This window comes from Myripristis murdjan, chromosome 13 (genome assembly GCF_902150065.1).
Source record: "Myripristis murdjan chromosome 13, fMyrMur1.1, whole genome shotgun sequence".
NCBI classification, from domain to species: domain Eukaryota; kingdom Metazoa; phylum Chordata; class Actinopteri; order Holocentriformes; family Holocentridae; genus Myripristis; species Myripristis murdjan.
In genome coordinates, this window is record NC_043992.1 from 815,001 (window position 1) to 833,668 (window position 18,668).

An 18,668-nucleotide genomic window follows, 5' to 3' on the forward strand; every position below is an offset into this window, starting at 1 on the left:
GTGTTTGACCGGAAATGGTGGGGCTTAACCAGTCGGTTATTTTAAGCCTGAAATTGATACGGGTTGATCAGAAGTTGCTATATTTATTGCTTATTGGGAAACTATTTACAGAACAGCCTCAGAAGCTTCAGATCAATTGATCACAATAGTAAACAAACTATTTACAGAACAAGCTTTTTATAAACACAGAACATTCTTAAGTGCATCAATGAATACAACAATGCAGTAGGCAATTATGAAGTGCTAGAGAGAGAGTGTGTATATATATATATATATATATAGATAGATAGATAGATAGATAGATAGATATAGATATATTTATATAGATATATAGCTTAATTTGTAATATTTATACTACTACTATATTTATTTTTATGAACTACAGTGAGAAAGTGTCTGACTCTCAGTGCATGCAGTCAAAATAAAATCAAAATAATAATATACTTTGTGTGTTGAGCTAATGTATGCAGTAGCGGTTTTAGGCAAGGGAGAAGCGGCCAGCCGCCCAGGCGGCATTTTTTCATGTCACGTGGGGGGCGGCACGAGCGGAAAAAAAAAAATCAGCGCTGCAAATCAGTTTTCTATCACCTTATTCATCCGAATATAAGACGATATTTTTTCCATTGAAAATGCCCTGAAAAACCGCCCTTGTCTAATACTGGGGGTCTAACCAAATACTCATGTATTGTACTTGCATATGTAAACCAGTATGCAGGCTCGCCTGATGCCGCGATTACCAGCGAATGGCCGCATTGCGCAGTCAATAATCAACCATGTTGTCTGTGTCTGTAGCTGGGTTTCCATCGAAATTTTTGAGCGAATTTTGTCAAAATGCGCAAAAGAAAATGCGAATTTATGCCTGTTTCCATTAGTTTTGTTTTGCGATTATTGAGAGGAGAGTGTGCCGTGAGATTACGCCATAAGATAGCGTCTGTGTGTCGACTGAACAACAACAACAACAACAACAGTGAACAACATTGAATTCCCTATAGAGGGAGTAGGGAGTAGTGAGTGAGTGATTGTGATTTCGGACACAGCCAAACACTCAGCTGACACTCAACAGCTGATCAGGGACAGATTCCTGCTGAACTTGTCGGCTCTTGGGAGAAGTCTGGTTACTATTTTGGCAGCGCTAACTTCGTACCGACCCATCCTAAATAAGGAATAAGAAACTAATAAAAAGAACAACTAATAATAAGACTGTAGCGTAGAAGTGTGACGTGGTATCCGGTCCAGTCATCGTTTATTCGCAAAACCTGTTTCCACAGCAAAAAGTCGCGTTTTCTTTTATCGATATGCTGAGAAATCCACCCCCTCCGAGCGTAAAAACTTTTTTGCGAATTTTCGGCCGTTTTTCGAATTTCTGGCGATTCCGTCCAAGTTTTTTTTTTTCGCAATTTCTGAAAATGCAAATAAAAATAGGTGGATGGAAACCCAGCTGTTGTCTGTTGTGCTGCTGCAGTCGTGTATGAACAAAAGTTTATTTATAATGAAAGGTAGGCTATATATGGCAGTCTGTGTGTGCCGCTCACCCAGGGGCAGACTGGGACTAAAAAACAGCCCTGGACTTTGACTAAGCCGGCCCAAAACAACGGATGCACGAAAACTCATCAGCCAGAGACATGGGTCTCAAAATTCTTAAATATTAACCCATGATATTTTACCTTCCAATTTTCAAAATGGATTAATTACTTTATAATCTTAATTATTTTCTGCAAAAATTACTACAAAAACTACTTTAAATAAATATTTCTTCTGCATTTATGTTGCTAGGGCATGTTAATATTTTGTTTAGAGCTAAACAGCTGTAACTACTGTAGGCTAATAGCTGGGTAAATTTCTGAGTGTAGATAAAAACGTAGCAACCTAAAATAATATAACATCAGATTAGATACCTTGCATTTAACACTCATTATCCTCTCATACTTACATGCCCTGCGCTTGTCTGGGGAACTTCCACCAGCTCATGCATCTGTCCCTCATCTAGCTGTCCCTGTGCTGCGGCTGCAGCCTCAGCTGAGTCAGCCCCCTGCACAGCGCTCTGGCTCTCACAGCCAACGGCGCCACCTCCAAAACAGCTGCTGCTGGTACCTGCAGCGCTGCTGCCGCTGCCGCTGCCGCTGGCAAACATTTCTGTCAGCTTCCGACATTTGGATGCTTCGCTCTCTAACTGCCTAATTTTTTTCTCTCTTACCTTCTCAGCCCCACCCTTTTCTTTCCTTTTTTAGGATTAGCAGGACATTAGTGGTGTCCATGGTCTCTCTAGTCATCTCAACTTGCGCACACTACCACGAGTATCTTTGACACGGCTGAGTGGCGAGTAAGCCTGCGCATCTAAGGGCCTACCGGCGCATTGTTGCCACCTATCGGTCTGGACATGGGACAACAGTAGATTACAAGCAAAAAGGGGAGGAAAAAAAAAAAAAAAAAAAAAAAGACCGGCTGGCCAGCCGGCCGCCAGTCGACTGGCAGCACCGGCCATTCTGGTATTCTCCAGAACATCCAGATGGCCAGTCCCGCCCCTGCTCTCACCTGTCAGATCCGGCAGACCTGACCGGGTGGGTGCGGCACCGGTCAGCATCAGGCCGGTGCTGCGGCTGTCCCACCTGATGCGGTAGGAGTAGTTACATGGAAGGGCGCAAGGCAGTAATTTCGCCTAGGGCGGCAACATGGGCAGAACCGCCACTGAATGTATGTGTGTACGTGGTGTGTGTGTGTGTTAAGACTGCTCTGTACTGAGTCCAGTACGAGCAAAGTTTTCCAACTTACTTTATACCAGAAACCAGCCGGTAAGAGGGAGCAGACGGTTAAAAAAAAAAAAAAAAAAAAAAAAAAAAAAGCGCCGTGTCGGCAGTTATCAGAGCAGTAATCAGAGCAAATGGTGGCTATTTTGAAGAAACTAGAATATAAAACATGTTTTCAGTTATTTCACCTTTTTTTGTTAAGTACATAACTCCACATGTGTTCATTCATAGTTTTGATTCCTTCAGTGAGAATCTACAATGTAAATAGTCATGAAAATAAAGAAAACGCATTGAATGAGAAGGTGTGTCCAAACCTTTGGCCTGTACTGTATATATATACGGTATCATATCGAATTTCGGTATCACCCATCCCTATGGCAGAAGAAAGCCCCAAAATAGCTCTGTAGACCCCGTTCAATGAAGAAGTAGAGCTGAGCATGCGCAAAATAGTTGGCTTGGCCTCATATAGTGTTCAACTATTATTTGTCTGTTTGGCCAAGTTTTGACATGTAACTTTAAGAAGTTAGTTTTAGCAATTATTTGATGTAGTTTATGGTACAATTAGATATTTTTTGTTCAGTTTACTTAAAAATCATATTATGGCCAGCAATTTCATGTTTTCATTTTTGCATCCCACTGGCACATTTGTTTTACCTTGTTTGGAGGGGAAAACAAAACAAAACAAAACAAAACAAACAAACAAAGAAACAAAATACAAGACTTAGTGTGAGACTAAATGACTTGTTAAGATGGAGATTTCTGTAGTGAAGACAAGGAGCTGATGGAGTGGAAACGAATGGTAAGTGGAATAATTAACCACTGAGCGAATGATCAATCAACCAGTCGTTCAGTCATTCATTCAGGCATCTGGTCAATCAATCAATCAAAATCTTCTTCAGTTTGTTCAGTGTAAAGACAGACAGAAGAGGAAATGTGAGCCGGTGAGGTAGTTGGCTGATTAATCTGTCAATCACTTCAGATTTTCAGCTTGCATGCTGTCTCCATTCTGAGGGGAAGTGATGTTTTGAGTCAGTCAATTAGTCAAGAGAGGAGAGAGAGAGAGTAATCTGTCGGTAAATTAGTCAGTCAGTGAATCAATCAGTCTAAATGTTCTTCAGCCTGTTGGTGGTCATGTCCTGTCTGGATGGACAAGGTGGGGCTTTCAGTTAGCTGATCGATCCATCTGAATCTGAGGTGAGTATGTTTGGCGCTGAGACAGAGAGAGGGAAGGAGGGAGAGACTGTTTCTCCATCCTTCTTCCACACAGCTGCTGCTCTCCATTTCAAAGCAGAGATTATAGCTAAGTGAATTATAAATGTCAAGGTGTATAAATTTGAAGTGTTTCCATTAGCCTCTTTCCAAATTAACTCACCAAAAAATCTGAAAAGTTCCCATGAAGCAACGCTTCACACTTTGTCTGACTTTATCTCTCCGTCTTTCTCTTTTTCTCTTTCTTTCTATTCTGCTTCAGCTGAGCTACTCGTGGTGAAATTTTGCATTAAATGCAGATATATCAATAACTTCTTTGCTTAAGTCCCTTTGGATTTTTATCAGTGCCACACAAAAAAACAAAACTATTGAGAAACGAATTGGTCATCTACTTTTCTTTTCTTGGCCCATATTGTTGTTTCGTGTGTGGCCACAGGTAAACAAACTGATGTCAAGTCTAGTCAAGACAACAAGATTCAACAATCATACAGGGAGAAATCCATCATAGAGGAGGACAGAGAGGAGCAGCACATAGATCAGAATGCAGTGCTGCAGCCTCAATAGACCAGAATGCAATGTAGCAACAATGCAAGATGAATTCTGACCTTTTATTTTTAACTGGAAAAGCTGTATTGCTAAAAAAAACAAAACAAAACAAAAAAAACCACAGCTGAAGACAAAAAGTTTATCTCCTCACTAAGGGGTTGCTGAAAGGTATTTTGGGAAATGGAGGAAATCAGTTGCTGTGTCCCAAAAGCATACTACATTCTCACTCTAACCATGTTTTGAGTCTGTAGTATTCACAATGTAGTATGGGACTTTACTCAAAAATATCAACATACATACTCAATTGGCTTATTATTTTGAGTGTGCAGTTACTGCATGTTATTTTCCCACAATGCCGTGCATTGTGGAAAGGGAAAAGTGACTCAAGGGGCAACAGTGAATGAGAAGTTCAGAAAAAACAAATAACAAACCAAAATATCAGCTGAGATGGTTTATTTGTATTTGAGTGCTAGTTTTGAGTGCCGTCAGAAGATGTCCAGACTTAAGTCTTAAGTCAGTTAATTATTTGGCAGATTTAAATACAACAAAGCATAGGGGAGGATATTGATAAGAAATGATCGATATCAATCCCATTATTATATCAATTCTTCTTATCGATACAATTCTTTATTAATTCTAAGTATGTTATTATGTCCCTGGGAAAGACGGGGTGGTGAGGTGGGTGTCCCATACAGTAACCCATACGTAACCATACTAACCCTAACATTAACCATTATAGCTGCTGTGCAGCGATGGGTCGGGTCCGGGCAGTTTTAAGCAATTCTAAGCAACAAGCAGAAGAATATGAACTTAAACTGAACTGATTGACACACCTGGTAAGAAAAGGGCAGGACAAAGGCCTGGAGGGGACAGATGATTGGCCAAGACACAACAAAGACATGCAACATGGGGGCGGGGCTAATGAGACAATGCAGGGCAGGTGTGAGGACAAACAAGCTGACAAGACTATGGAGGAACAATAGGGACAAAAAGAACACAGCAGACTAAAATACAATAAACATTATAGCTGCTGTGCAGCAATGGTCAGGGCCAGGCAAGTTTAGGCAATTCTGAGCAACAAGAAGAGAATAGGAAGATGAAAAGAAAGGTGGCATTCTGATGTGCATTTTGTATCAGCTGAGGCTTGAACTCACAGTTTCTGGCATGAAAGACAACACTCTATCTCACTGAGCTAATTGGCAAGTGTCATTTTATGTGAGGCTTCACAAACTGACTAAGACAGTCACATGACAGCAGCTGCCTATGTATGGAAAGGCTGATTACAAACCACTGTAAAATAAATAAATAAGTCATCAAGACAAAAATCTGACAATGATGATCTGGCATGGGACTGGACCTTTGTGCAAAGTTTGGTGAATTTTCGCACGTGGGAATGTTGCACAAGCTGAGGCTTGAACTCACAATCTTCAACACCGAGGCCTGGCCTCTACCTCACTGAGCTAAAACTTCACATGCAGCTTCACAAACTGACTGAGCCAATCACTGACCTGCAGGACAGCAGCCAGCCATGCATGGAAAGGCAGATTTTAAACAGCTGTCAAAAATTCAGTTATTAAGACAAAAATCTGAAAATACACATATTGCATCTAGACAGCATGGAGATGTTGATCATTTGTTTTTAACAATGATTGATTTGCTCCATAAGTGAAAAACTGATGTTTAAAAATGCAATTTTTGCATTGACTCCAATTGTTCACATGAGAACAAAATTCAAAATGCTGTCAAAAATTCAGCTTTTGAGATACACATTTGAAATTTGCCACACATCATCTACCATGACTCTAGAATTTTGTCCATTTTTTTCATGAACATTGAAGATTTATTTAGCGAGAATTTGCGGGTATATGTTTACAGTACCATTTACAGTCAAACATTTTGATGCTTAGTAGGCTCAATTTTTGATAAATCAAAAATCTGAGAAACAACGTTTGTGTAGGACAGTCTGAAGATGCTCTGTATCAATTTTTGTGTCAATTGAGCAAAAATTGTGGGAGGTTTCATAAGTTTTACAGTTTTTGAAAAAAAACAGAGTGATGGACTTTATAATTTGCAATAGGTTTGAGTGCACAAAAGTTTCTTCAGCATTGGGGCTACAGTTTGATGAAAGTTGTTAAGTTGTAGCACATATGGTTGATTTGTTATGAATTTTCAAAGTTTTGAACTTTAGAGGCTTGCTATAGCGCCACCATCAGGACTATTGACTTGAGTTTGCAGCTGAGGTAATCTGGCATGGGACTGGACCTTTGTGCAAAGTTTCGTGATTTTTCACCCATGGGAAGTATGATTTCCTCGGCAGAAGAAGAAGAAGAAAGAAAGAAGAAGAAAGAACACATAGGAATACAATAGTGTCCTGGCAGCATAGGCTGCCCGGACCCTAATAACAACCTTAATCCTCACATAACCACAGATGACTAGCATCGCTGCCAACACTCCCGTTTTTCCCGGGTTTCTCCCGCATTTTAGACTCATCTCCTGCCGCCCTCCCCTTTTGTCTTTTCTCCCGGGAATCTCCCATAATTTACATATTAAGTATATTAAGTTAGTTAAGTTGTCCTTTATTTATTTCCATAGAGAAATGTCTTCTCTGCATTTGACCAATTCTTAATATTGGGAGTAGCTAAGACCAACTCCAGCTCTGATCCGGTGTCTGTCTGAAGGCTACTGACAGAGATTGTTGTAGCAGGTCTTCAGATGAAGTGTAGAGCTATCATACTAACTGCCAAAACCATACACTATGGAAAAGTATTCTGCAAGTACTTTTTAGTGGATTTGGCACACAGGGACTAACTAGAATACAAGAGGAAGAGACTTGTTGATTGAGGGACATTACAAGACTTCCTCACAAAATAACTTCTGGAATGCACTGAACATCACAGGCTGATGATGTCCAACAGTGTAAAGAATGCATTCAAGGTTGGAATTTTTTTCCTTCAACCCCTACAACACCATCTCTGGGAATTGAACAGTAATTTCCTTGCTAAAACATTGGACCTGATGCCTGGTAATAATGTAGTGGATTCAAGGTTTCACTGTCGTCAGCAACAAAATCCAGGAAAGCCTATTTTCCCTGAAGCCACTCCAAAGACATTCAGTAACAACAATGTCTTAACAGGAAGTTAATAGCTGCTGAGGGAAAGCAAGCATGCTGCACTTTACAAATTTCAATTATGTTATTTCATGGGCACGAGCCACACGGCAGATTAATTTGTGAGTGTGTGAATGCATTTGTGCGTGTGTGTGTGTGTTTGTGTGTATGTGTGTGTAGACACATGCACGTGTGTGCACAGAGACACATGCACATGAAGAAATCAGAATTTGAGTGAAAAAGATGCTTTGTAAATTTTTTGCCCCTAGGTGCAAAAAAAGAAAGAAAACATTTGCAACCTATTTGTTTTGGGACAATGACCTCACGCACCATTGCACTGAGCACGGTGGCCCTCCAGGCCTGCGTCCTCAGTCCACTGCTCTTCTCTCTGTTCACACATGACTACTAAGCCAAATCCAGCACAAATCAGATCATAAAATTCACAGCAACAGCGATGAGACTGCCTACAGAGGTGAGGTGGTACATGGACAACAACCATCTAACCTTCACTCTGCGGTCCAGCTCACCCCAAACCATCTCGATTGGGTTCAGGTCCGGTGACTGTGGAGGCCAGGTCATCTGGTCTAATGTCCATTCCTTGTGTTTCTTGGCCCAAACAAATCTCTTCTGCTTGTTGCCTCTCCTTAGCAGTGGTTTCCTAGCAGCTATTTGACCATGAAGGCCTGATTTGTGCAGTCTCCTCTTAACAGTTGTTCTAGAGATGGGTCTGCTGCTAGAACTCTGTGTGGCATTTATCTGGTCTCTGATCTGAGCTGCTGTTAACTTGCCATTTCTGAGGCTGGTGACTCGGATGAACTTGTCCTCAGAAGCAGAGGTGACTCTTGGTCTTCCTTTCCTGGGTCGGTCCTCATGTGTGCCAGTTTTGTTGTAGCGCTTGATGGTTTTTGCGACTCCACTTGGGGACACATTTAAAGTTTTTGCAATTTTCCGGACTGACTGACCTTCATTTCTTAAAGTAATGATGGCCACTCGTTTTTCTTTAGTTACCTGATTGGTTCTTGCCATAATATGAATTTTAACAGTTGTCCAATAGGGCTGTCGGCTGTGTAGTAACCTGACCTCTGCACAACACAACTGATGGTCGCAACCCCATTGATAAAGCAAGAAATTCCACTAATTAACCCTGATAAGGCACAACTGTGAAGTGAAAACCATTTCAGGTGACTACCTCTTGAAGCTCATCGAGAGAATGCCAAGAGTGTGCAAAGCAGTAATCAGAGCAAAGGGTGGCTATTTTGAAGAAACTAGAATATAAAACATGTTTTCAGTTATTTCACCTTTTTTTGTTAAGTACATAACTCCACATGTGTTCATTCATAGTTTTGATTCCTTCAGTGAGAATCTACAATGTAAATAGTCATGAAAATAAAGAAAACGCATTGAATGAGAAGGTGTGTCCAAACTTTTGGCCTGTACTGTATATATAAAACTTACTTTTAGCATTCGTGCAGGCTGCACTATTTAACCTGGCACTCTACTCTTTTAATTGCTGCTCTTATTGTCACTCTTGGTTTTTGTTTATGTGTGTGTTTTATGTTTAACTACTGGTTAAGGTTGGAAAAAAGTTTGTGATCATGATTAAGTTTTGGAAAAGGTCACAACATAACATTATGAAATGGTAGATATCTGTTGCTAATATTAGCTAGTGAACATTAGTTAAAAACAAACATAGCTCTCACTTGACATGGGACTCAAACCCAGATCTGCAGAGGCAAACTCCTATTGATTGTGTCGATTTACCACATCATGAAAATTGAAAATGTGGTATTTCAACATATCCTTGGTTCACAGAAATGTAAAATGCCAACATTTTCTCCTGGTGACTCGGCTGGTCTGTGTGTTGTAGGCTAATGTTAACGAGCTAGCTGCTCTGTGTAGGCTAATATTTGCAAGCTATATTCCATATTCAGTTTAGTGTGTGACTGGAGACAGCCAGCGAGTGTTAACCTCCATTAACTAAATGACTGACAGGGAAAAGTGGAGCCTCAGCTTCAGCTCTGTGCTGCCTGCATTGAGGCTGATGCAGCTACTTGGTATTGGCATATGGAAACAGATGTGCAATAAGCAGTATAATCCACTCTGTAGCAGTCTGAAAAATAAAAACCTCCTCGGAGGTTCTTTGCTTCCATATTGTTCATCATTTTTTGATAACAGACCACATTGTTACAGATTATCCCTTATTTAAGATCTTGTTTTTCTTCAAACAAGGTTAAAAATCTCCCAATTGAATGAGATAATCCTACTTGTTTCTAATGCTAATCTACTTGTTTCCAAACTTTTCTTATATGAAGTGTAATTTTCTTTCTTGATCCTAGTGGGCTGATCTATCTTATTAATATTTTGTATTTGTTCCCAGAAAAAATCCTGAAACAAGTGAAACTGCATTGGAAACAAGTGGGATTATCTCATGTCACTGGTATTTTTTTCACTAACCCTAAGCCTTTAAACCAAGTTTTTTAAGACTGAATATGAGATAAAATGACTTTTAAAGATAGAGATTTTTTTGCAGTGCACACACACACACACACACACACACACACACACACACACACACAGAGAGAGAAGCAGTGCCAGTCAGTGGAGGGGCAGTCAGAGGTTTCCAGGCAAGCTTGTGTCTGGAAGGTCGCTGTTTGAAATCCCCACAGTCTGGAAGTCAATGGGATGTGTAACCTTTCCCACCAGTTACCATCGACAGGCCGTCAGGCAGGACGCTGATGCCCCTGTCCCACTCAGTGCCTGGTAGCAGAAGACCATGGTTATCCCAGGCACCTCCCAGCCGTGAGTGTACTTAACTGTGTAAGTGAGAAACAAGGTGTTGCTGGGAGAGAGCGAGCATGCTCAGTGAACTGAGCCAAAGTTAGCCCTGCTCTTACAGACAAGGTCTGTAGAGGAGGGATGTGCTCTGTGATTTCATTTCAGTCATATCCTATCTAAAGCTTCAGTTTTATGTCTAATTGGTTGGAAAATCAATCAAAACAAAATCTCATTATTGTGAAATGTGGTCCCATATGACTGCTGCTTCAAAGCTCTTATCCATCCAGTTTTGGCAGCCAGAAATATGAAGTTCATGTATATAAAAAGGTTCACTCAGCGATATGTATATATATCTACATATATATACGTGTGTGTGTGTGTGTGTATTAGGGCCTGACCGATATGGATTTTTTGGGGCCTATGTCGATTCCGATATTAGGGGATAACGATATATCGGCCGATTAAATCTTTACATTTTTCAATTAAAAAAAGACGAAATATACGCTTTGGATGGCTTAAATATAGTTCCAAATATGTGTTACAAAAATCTAAATTGAAGGCAGAACAATTTACGATTTTCAAATACTTTTATTATCAGAAATTGTGTGGAACAAGCAGTGTATGAACAATTTGAACATAAAACAAATCAAAAACATGAAAAAAAAAAAAGGCAGTATCATCATGTCATCATGTTTAGCTTTAAGGTGCTGCCATAGGTTGGTTGTGTTTTTTGCTTTTTGCTTGCTTGATCCCTGGCTTACAGAAGCTGCACAAATCTTGCAGACAGCTTCACCAGTGACATCCTTGGTGAAGTAGTCCCACACCATACTGCATCCAGCTTCTTTTGCCATCTGTAAAAAAACAGTAAGACATAATATGCATTAGTTAAAAAATAACGTTACAAATCTGTCTAGTTACGTGGGCCATTTTGAAACTCAGACATGAAGCATTTGTCTCCTCCTTGTGTTCACATGAATATGGCGTGTACACTCCTGGCCACTTCATTACACTAAACCTATTACTTTTAAAATATTGTTGACTGTAAGAAAGCTGATAATTCTTCTTTATGGTTATTATTGTGGTGGTAGTGGGTGTTGGTGTGAGGGGCATCATATTGAGGTGTCTGATATTTTGTCAACCTCACTTACATGCATCAGAGGGTCAAAATACTCTGAACACCTCTCAATATAGAGAAACGGGAGTTGACGTCACAGTATCCCAGAATGCAACGTAGAAATCAAGCTGCCGCCATGTTGGCAGCATAAGAAAGTTTTGGTCATGGTTGACAGTTGTTGTGCTCCAGGATGCATAAACAACCGAAGAAAATCGGTTGGGAAATCTTTCTATCGCATCCCCAAAGATCCCGACAGAAGAAATAAATGGCTCAGTGCCATCAAAAGAGCCAGAAGCAAGCAAAGTCCGTCCAAAAGATGGGACCCCCCTGCCAATGGATTTCGGCTGTGCAGTGACCACTTCATATCAGGTAGCTAGCTAGCTAGCTAGCCCGACTTTACTTACATTAGCTACAGAATACAACAGTAATGCCAATATATTGTTTATTAAAACGACTCAAGCGTCCGTGAGTCCGTTTTCCTGGGTCCCGCGGTGCGTTCAGGGCCGAGGCCGGGTGCTTCGGGGGCATAGGGGAGCGCTGGAGGCCGCGACTGCCGCCGCGGAGCCAAGGGCGAGGCATGGGCGCACCGCGGGACCCTGGAAAACAGACTCAAGGATGCTCGGGTTGTTTTGACCCCTTAAAACAAGCTGTAAAAACGATTTTCTGATCAGTTTAATACTAAATATTATGTTACACTATTGGCCCAACTAAGTCTGATGTTTGATAAGCTAACGAGCTAAGCTAACGTGAGCTAGCTTAGCTAGCCATCTAGCTATTAAGCCCTGGATGTTGGTCATGTTGGAGCATTTTCTACTTGAAGGGAAAAAGAGTGACAATCCACTGTCTCTGGACTTCATTCCATCCATCTTCAACTACATGCCATCCCCAGAGAAGAGGAAAAGAAAAAAGATGTTGGAAATGTTCAACAGGAGACAGAAATTAAAGCTTCAGAAGCTATCTGCTGCATCAGTCCTTCCCAGGTGACAAATGTTGGCATGCTTATCTTGTTGTTATGAAAAATATTTTCCATGTACACCAATACAGTACAGTGATGCTCTTCTTAAAACACACTGTATCCAAACATAGTGTACCTGATCTGCTTTTGGTTGCTGCTTTGACAGCACAGCTAGTATTTTCCATAAAGTTTAACTCAACTTCAAATCATCGCTCAGATCACTGGCACCATGCTGCTTGCTGCTGCCAAGGCACCCTATAACGGCAGTATCCGTTGAGAATGAATGGCAGCCGACTACACTTGCTACTCAACGATGCTCCCTGTCTGAGTGCACAGTTAGAGACAGTCATGTGGTCAGTGATCATAAACATGTTACGCTCGACTCTGGTTTGATATGGGGAGCTACAAAATTAAAAACTCACTAGTGAACATATTACATAACTTGGGTCATAATGTAACATTATACTACTTTTGTTTTTTAACCAGGGTTCCAACTGGTTGTCCCCACGACGGCAGTAAGCACCCTGTTGCAGATCAGATTCCCACCAGAGAGCCTCCGATCACGGAAACGACAGACAGAGAACCCGAAAATGATGTCCAGTCTGTTCCCGATGACCCTGCAACTCCACCATGTATTGGTGAAACCACTGAGAAACGCATGCAATCTCTTGAGGCAGAGTGTCAAGCGCTGAGGAGTGAAAACATATTGCTTAAGGAGAAATTGAACAAGACTGCACTGAATGAGACAAGTCTACAAAACAATGACAAAAAGGTTAATTTTCTCACTGGCTTACCAACATATACTGTACTGATGACAATTTTTCATATCATACGTCCCTGTCTCAAACCAAAGTCTAGCTTAACATGTTTTCAGCAGTTTATGTTAGCTTTAATGAAGCTCAGAATTAACTTGTCCTTTGAGTTTTTGGCTTTTTATTTTGCCATTGATGCAACCACTGATACCACTAATACGGTGCTTTTCAAGAACCGTATTAGTGCAATGTATTGTAAACTAGTGCCAAGTCTAGTTTTATGGCCTGACAGGGAATCCTTGAGAACATCTCTGCCATATGTATTTCGAAACGGTAGCTTTCAAAAGACTGCTTGCATTATAGATTGTTTCGAAATATTCCTTGAGAAACCCAGTCCCCACAAAGCAAGAGGTCAGTGTTGGTCCTCCTATAAGTCACACCACACAATGAAATATTTAATTGCAATTTGCCCCCAAGGTTCCATTTGTTTTATTTCCACTGGATGGGGAGGACGCACAAGTACATTACAGAACATGGTAATTTCCTATCTCATTTGCTTCCAGCAGATGTCGTTTTAGCAGACAGAGGTTTCCTTATAAGGGAGTCTGTCCAGTCTTGCCAAGCTGAATTAAAGATGCCAGCATTTACTCGCAGAAAGAAACAGTTAGATCCTGTTGACTTGGAGAGCACCAGAGGCCTAGCCTCTCTTAGGATACACATTGAGAGAGTTATCGGAGTCCTCCGTCAAAAGTACACTGTCTTGCAAAGTACTGTCCCCATCATTTTTACAGACATTGACAGAGAAAATGATGTGACATACCTTGATAAAATTGTGAGTGTATGTTGTGCTCTTACAAATGTGTCAGAGTCTGTGGTACCCTTTGAGTGACAGTACTGCAAATGAAAACAGATGTAACAGACTCCAGATGGGCTTAAAGTGCAAATGAACTGTAAATAAACTTTTTTATCTCACACTTTCGTTGCTTGTAATCTTAACTTTGAAAGGAACCAGTTTTTGTTGCTCAAGTCACCAGTCAAAGACATAGACATAGGGCCCTATCTTGTGCCACCCGCTACCCGCTGCCACTACCCGCTACCCGCAAATTGCGGATTTAGGAACTTCCGCTATCCCTAAACGGTATCTTGCGCCACCCGCTACCCGCTATCCGTTATGCCGACTGCATCATTTGCGCCTGGAGGTGTGTCCGTGGGCGTGTTTCACGCGCTATCCCTAAAGTTGCTATCTTGATCACACACTTTAGGGAAAGCGGATAGTGGGTGGTCAGGACCACCCGCTATCCGCTATCCCTAAAGTTTGGGCTGTTAGGAGAGCGCGCCCAGGCAGCTTCAATGCGCACCCCGACGGAGCCTCGCCACACACACGGTCGGACTGATACCGGGACGCCGCCGGAATGGACTGAGTATATTACTCATATAGACTGTTTAGAGGAAAGACTGTTTTAATTGGACACTTACGCCAGCACGTTTTATTGTTTTATCATAAGCCAGCAGCTGTGCTATATTTTTATTTTTAATATTTTATTTGCCCAATCTACCTTGTCAATAAATTAGTTTACACATAGTTCCACCTCTGCCTCTTGTGTCTGTGTGGTGTGACCCGGGGATTTTACTCAATCAGTACAACCTTGTGACACGTCCACTTGGACACATGTGGCTCCACCTCCCGAATTAACTCGCCTATAATATAATATATAATATGTATATAAAGCCACCTTGCTTTAGCCTCAGTAGAACCCCTGAGAAAATCTACCTCTCTCCATCGCGGGTTTAGGATTTAGGATTTAGGATAGCGCAGCCTGCCCTTAAAGGCAATGGCACCTGGCACACTGATTGGTTTAACTGGCGTAACGCCCAAAACATGCCTATGCATAATATAGCGGGTAGCGCAGGTGTTTTGCGGATAGCGGGAGGTGCACAAGATAGTAATTTTACGGGGGAACGCCTCTTCCTAAATCCTAAATCCGCAAATAGCAGGTTTAGGGAGTCTGGCGCAAGATAGGGCCCATAATGTGAAACTGCATGCCTTTAAAAAGAACCACTGGATGGTGCAGCTGACTATTTCTGGATCCAGTCATTCTTCCCTAATTGAGGCTGAAATAATTTCAATTCAATTAGACTGGATCCATGTCATTTGACACTAGGTCTACATTCTTCATGACTGGTGACTTGCTCTGATTGGTTGCAGGTCTGGCATTTTAGTCTGCACTCAGTAACAGCACTGGAAATAAATGCTAATCAATACCAATGAAATGGAGACCAACATCAGTTTAAAAATAGTTAATTTACATAATAGATTACAATATCAGCCACACATCACTCATTTAGCAGTCTTACCACTGAGGTTTCTTTTTTGGAAATTGATAACTTTTCTGCAGCTGGGATATATCCACTGTTTAGGAATTCTTTTTATGTGAAGGCAGGTTTGATGAAACCTTTTAATTGAACAAAAACCTGATGTACAGACCAACATATTCCCTAGTTCTGGCTCACAGCAGTAGCACCACTGTTGCTGAGTATGGTCAACTAATGCAGCCACTGGTTTTGGAGCGGAAAAATACTTGGCAAGCAGCGCTGGAATGATATATTTAATAAAGAAGTCTCGGGCACATTCCAGTTCTTTCTCAAAAAATGCCACATCTGGAGTCACATGCTCGACAAAAGGTGAGGTACCTTCCCTTTCAGTCCAAAGGATGAAATCACAATACGGTTTGTCAGTAACAAATAGCTGCATCTGTACCTGATAATAGTAAGCATGATCCCGCTTCAGTCTGAGGGTTCCTTGCGCATCTTTTTCAAGACAAAAGTCTGCAACAGAATTTGCTGCCTCATTTACAGAGAGGTCCTTTACACTACACCCGATAAAAGGGTACAGCGGTGAAATCCTGAATCCGGCTGTTCCTACCAGGACATCCATGTGTGAGAGGCGGTGCAGCATTTCATAGTATTTTCTTGCTGACTCCTCATGCTTACACCCCCATCTGAAAAAACAATGAAATTTGTTTAGATATTTTTTTCTGTGCGTGCACACTGTCAACAATGCGAGCTATGCGAGCAGCTGGCGACCACCCACTCTCCGTGGACACTGGCACCACAGGGTGGCAAGGTGCCCAAAGCCCTACAACGCCAGCATCCATCGTGAATGAATGGTCGCCGGCCGCTCTCATCGCTGACAGTGTGTCCGCACCATTAGACAGTACTAATGCCAACCACATTCAAGTTAAAGGCTCTGTCCAACAGCTCCACTACTTCCTGAAAGGAAGTGGGCATTAATATTTCTGTTTTATACTATTGGATTAAGTGATTGATCAGGTGTGCCACTCGCCGGATTAATCAATTAATCCAATAGTATAAGACAGGAAATATTCATGCCCCTTCCTTTCCAGAAGTAGTGGAGCTGGTACACAGAGCCTATTGGTACCTCCCTGCTCTTTATAGTACTTACTTGGTTTTCTTCTCCTGCTCTTTTGTTAACATTGCATAGTAATACTGGATTTTACCCTCCCTGCTCTTTTAGAAACATTTATAATGGCCCACAGTGATGAAATCACAGCACAGGAAGGTCCTATTTTGTCCTAAACCTGTTCTATGCTACGCTCATACCTGGTAGCCTCAGTGGTGAAGCTATGAGACTTTGGGTAGCATATCTGTCTTATCAGGGACACTGCAGGCTTTCTGACGTCTGTCTTTGTTGCTGCTCTGAAGGTAGATGCTGTTACCCTACCACTCCTTTGCTCAAACCAGATTTTGGACTTGGACTGGGCTCAAGTCTCCTCCTCTACAGTGAGTACGTTTACATGCACACCATATTCCGGTTCGGCTCAATATTCCGGCTAAGGTAACTGCGCCGCGGCAACTGGAATATTCTGTTTACATGTTACTTGGCATGCCCCCGTGTTTCGTTGTATTCCACTCTCTGACGTAATGCGACACTCAGCCGCGGGGGGCACCAGTACGCGTATAGGCGTCTGGTCTGCCGGAAAAACAGACGAAGAAGTCGTCTTCCTCGTCTTCTTCTTCTTTTTCTTCTTCTTCTGTCGCTATTTCTATGTTTTCTCCCATCGATATACTCCGTGATATTTAAGTCTTTCATTAGCTGAAGGTGGACTGCAGTCTCCTGGCTCTTCCTGCTGTTCGCCCTGCCGTTTTCCCCGCTTGCAGGTAACCATAGCAACAAAGATGCCACAGAATTCCTTGAGAGTCGAGCATGCGCAGTCGTGACTGAATATTCCGGTCCGGGGCATTTTCCAACTAAGGTGGTTACATGCCCCAATATTCCGGTTGGAATAGGAATATTCCAGGGGTCTTATTCGGAATTCTCTCCAACCGGAATATGACCTTAATCGGGTTCGGTGCGTGTTTACATGACACGTGCGCAACCGGACTATTGCGAATATTCCGGTTAATACAGGAATAAGGTGTGCATGTAAACGTGCTCAATATCACTCTGAAAACATGATTCAAACGGTTACACAATTACTTGTAAGCTAGCACAGACTGTACACATACAATACATGTTTCATTTTAGATTTGACTCATTAGCTCCTGTTTTTATTTTAAACATTAAAATGGGGTACCTGTTCTTTGGTCACAGTTATATGTTCAAATAATGTTTCTGCCTGGTCTTGTAACTCTGTTAGATCGAGGTCTCTTGCCTGCTTGTCATACAAGTTGGTGAGGGGTTCTGGTAGATCCAGCGTGACAGTTTTTGGCACATAGGATGCTGCATACTCTCTGACAATTGAGAGAACTGCTGGCTTAATAGTCTTTCCCTCCTGTGTGCAGCATTGGGAGAAGTTGCGGTACAGTTCAGTTTGCTCAGCAGGGGTCAGAGGTGGGAAAGCTGGGGGGATAGACTGGCCTTCGGAAGATTTCTCCTTTTTCGATCGTTGTGACTCATTGAAAATTATGTCTTTGCCCTGCTTATACTCCACTCCTTTTAAGGATTCCTCACTTGGGGTGTCCCATTTGCACTTTTTAGATGTCACTGCAACCTCTTCCTCTCTTCCATTGTTATTGGGATGCTGCCATGCTTGGAACAACAGAGCTGCCACATGAGAGCAGCACTCCCCAAGTCCAGCTGTGCAGTTGCAGTGGGCTCCCAAGACAACCCCATCATTTCTCACCATCACCCATGGCTTCAACTGAGGGTCATTCAGCCTCTGGGAATGATTCACCTAAAGAATTGACAAAAAGAAATGTACTTAATTTGATTAGGTAGCGAACCAATCAAAAATACTACCTACAGATAGCCTGACACTGATTGTCTAGCAGCAGCTGATGTGTGGGGAGCCTAGCTGTACACACTAGCTGCTGCTTTAGCATCACCCAGGTGGGTGACATTGGTCTTGATTACATTGTGCATCCCCTCTCCCTCTGCCACAGCGCTTTTAGCATCTTCTAGATGGGAATGCACTCTATAAATGCAATACATTATTATAAGCCTATT

The 18,668-nt window shown here is 41.9% G+C and overlaps 1 protein-coding gene across 1 annotated transcript in view; it reads right to left on the bottom strand.

Moving 5' to 3' along the window:
* The window catches only part of LOC115370000 (leucine-rich repeat and fibronectin type III domain-containing protein 1-like protein), a 400,907-nt gene that overhangs the window by 133,123 nt on the left and 249,116 nt on the right, over window positions 1-18,668 (bottom strand). The window lies entirely within an intron of this gene.